The sequence below is a fragment of the Cervus canadensis genome, chromosome 33 (assembly GCF_019320065.1).
Source record: "Cervus canadensis isolate Bull #8, Minnesota chromosome 33, ASM1932006v1, whole genome shotgun sequence".
In the NCBI taxonomy this organism is placed as follows: Eukaryota; Metazoa; Chordata; class Mammalia; order Artiodactyla; family Cervidae; genus Cervus; species Cervus canadensis.
In genome coordinates this window covers 27690647-27693544 of record NC_057418.1, presented here as the reverse complement: position 1 = coordinate 27693544, position 2898 = coordinate 27690647, and the positions used below count along the sequence as shown (strand labels likewise).

The 2898-nt window shown below is 40.8% G+C and overlaps 1 pseudogene; it reads right to left on the bottom strand.

The window, feature by feature from the left end:
• Positions 1-271: 271 nt before the first annotated feature.
• LOC122434148 lies at positions 272-1215 on the bottom strand (annotated as a pseudogene).
• Between the last annotated feature and the right edge of the window lie 1683 nt (positions 1216-2898).

Sequence of the window (2898 nt, the reverse complement as noted above, 5' to 3'; positions counted from 1 at the left end):
ATTCAACTGTGACACCATCTGGTCCTGGGCTTTTGTTTGTTGGAAGATTGACTACAGTTTTGATTTCTGTGCCTGTGATGGGTCTGTTAAGATTTTTTATTTCTTCCTGGCTCAGTTTTGGAAGGTGATACTTTTCTAAGAATTCTTCCATTTCTTCCAAGTTGTTTATTTTTTTGTCGCATGGTTGCTGATAGTAGTCTCTTATGATTGGGCACTTGGGAAGTTGCTGGTATGTACTTATGGGGCTTTGTCCTGGAGCCAGAGAAGCTGCTCACTTGTATTTGTAATGTTCATCTCCAGTCTTCTCGCCAAACTTATTCTCTGCTACTAACTTATTCAGGGATGGGCTGGGCTGAAACAGGGGATTCTTTGAGTCCATTTCATGCCAACCATCCAGGATGAACTTCGTAGTATCCAGTCTAACATAATCGAGACACTCAAATGGACCCATGGGGTACCCAGCTCCCAGCTTCATAGCAGTGTTGACGTCTTCCTTGGACATGTCACCTCGTTCATACAGCCTGACTGCTTCTATGAGGTATGGAACCAGAAGATGGTTCATAATAAACCCAGGTGTGTCCTTGCAAGCAACAGGATGCTTTCCTAGGGCTTTGCTGAGGTCTAGCAGAGATTCAAAGGTCTTCTGGCTGGTCATTGGTGTTTTAATGACCCCACAAGCTTCATCAAAGGAACTGGGTTTAAGAAATGGAGCCCAGCGAATTGGTCCTGTCTGGTGGTGGAATTCGCTAGGCTTGTGACCTGCAATGAGGAAGTGTTGCTGGCAAAGAGTGTGTGTTCCACAGCAAACTTGCCCAGCCTCTTGAAGAGCTCATTCGTCATCTGCAGATTCTCTACAATGGCCTCCACCACCAGGTCTATGCTGTGGACCATGGATGCTGCATCCATTCTGGTCGATATGCTGCTCAGAGTCTTTGCCACAAACTTATCAGCACCCTTGAGGTTTTCTGCAGACTTCTTCTTGGCCACTTTCTGAAGACTTTCCTCAATTCCCTTTCTAGATTTTGCCAGGATGTCCTCTGTTTGGTTCACCAACACTACTGTGTGGTCAGTTGCTGCAGCAACCTGGGCAATGCTGGTGCCCATCAGCCCACCACCAATGACTTTCATGTGCTTGACAAGAATTTTCTTTGCCGAGGCCATGGTGGTGGAGGAGGAGGACATGGAGCGCATGAATAGTCTGGTTATGAAAGCCATAGGGCTGATGGTGAAGGCAGCAGCAGGGACAAAACCTGGCAGAGAATGATCCCTCTTCTCTTAATCTATCTATGAATTATAGTAGTTTGGCACATATACTTTTGTTAACACATTTGAAACATTTATTTTTTTTCACTACCTGATCCTTTCAGAATTCAGGAAATTATTGAATATTCTTATTTTCAGGGTAATATAGTTAGTTATTTGCATAAGTTTAATAAGAACCTGTTTTGCTTATATCAGTACACAATTAGAAACACTGATTATATTACCAAGACTTTGACTGGAATGTCATCTCTGTAAATGATGTGCATAAAATCACATATTAATGGATAATTTAAAGGAACTAAGGTTGAATTTCTGGAAACAATAAAACCCCTTGGAAAACTAGTTTACAGAATTCCAAGCCTTACAAAGTGAGGAAGAAAGGTCACTTTCTGCAATCCCTAAAACTCTCAGGATATTTTGGGGACCTTGAGAAAAGAGGAATTAACCCAAATCTCTCTATCACTATCTCTCTATAGAGATCACAGGCAAAGTCTGATGGTGTTCTGGGCTTGGCTTCTCAGCCTCAAGAGATTTGAAAAGTCCAATTTGAGATTCCTCATGTAAAGTTCCAGCAAAGATGATTTAAACAAAGTCTATAGGGTCAATCACTATTCTTGCTTCATTTATGCAAATAGTCGGGTCAAGTTTAAAACAAATTAGTCTTACTATGAGTATCTGATAGATATGACGGTGATTGTACAGAAGAGAAAATTAAGTTTCAGTAGGAAACTATAGCACAGTCTTGTGGATATTAAATTCTGGTCCTATTTATTGTTTTGTCATATACCTGTAAACCAAACTAGATCCTGAATTATTCTAATTTCCTCAAATGTTTGGCTATGACTCTCCAAACTAATGTTTCTGACTTTTCTCCCACCTTCTGATTTGGAATCACTAAGAACAATATTTGTCCTTGAACTTTGTTGGAAAGGACTGTACCTGGTCCTCCTTACTATTTAGACTGCAGTCAGACTTGAACCTTGTGTCTGCACTGCCCAATTAATTACAAATGGCTTCTCCAGATTCTTGGACTGTACACCAGCTAGAGATCTAATATTAAAATTGACTAGAGAGGTTCTTCCTCAGAGGCAGATGGCATCTTGAGGTAGATAGCTTTCCGAAGATCACAGAGCAAGATTTTCATCTTCAGTATGAAACCTTTATTTCTTTTTGCCTTTTCCCATTGTGTGTTTTCTCTTTGTCAATGCTTGGGCAGAAAATACACCTTAACTCTGAATTATCATTGAATCTATTGCTAAGGCCACATCTGTACAACAGAAGTCCCTAGACTTTCTTGCTAAGGTGGTTTTAGATGATCAGATTGCTTTAGATTACTTACAAGGCTGAACAAGGAGGAGTCTGTGCTGTGGCAGATATCACCTGCTGTGTCTGTATCAACACCTCTGGTACTGTAGCAAAATACAAGAAATTAACAAGCACACCATTTGGCTAAATCAAGTTCACACTCCTTCAGGTACATTTCCTGATTTATTTGATAATGAACTGATTTGGTTCATAAGGCCTTCTGGCTAAGGAGAGTAATTCAGTCTGTTGGTTTTATCCTCTGATAGTCATTATTGTAGTCTCTCTGGTGCACGGTATTCTCTCAAGGGCCTTAAATGCCCATTTGCAGCC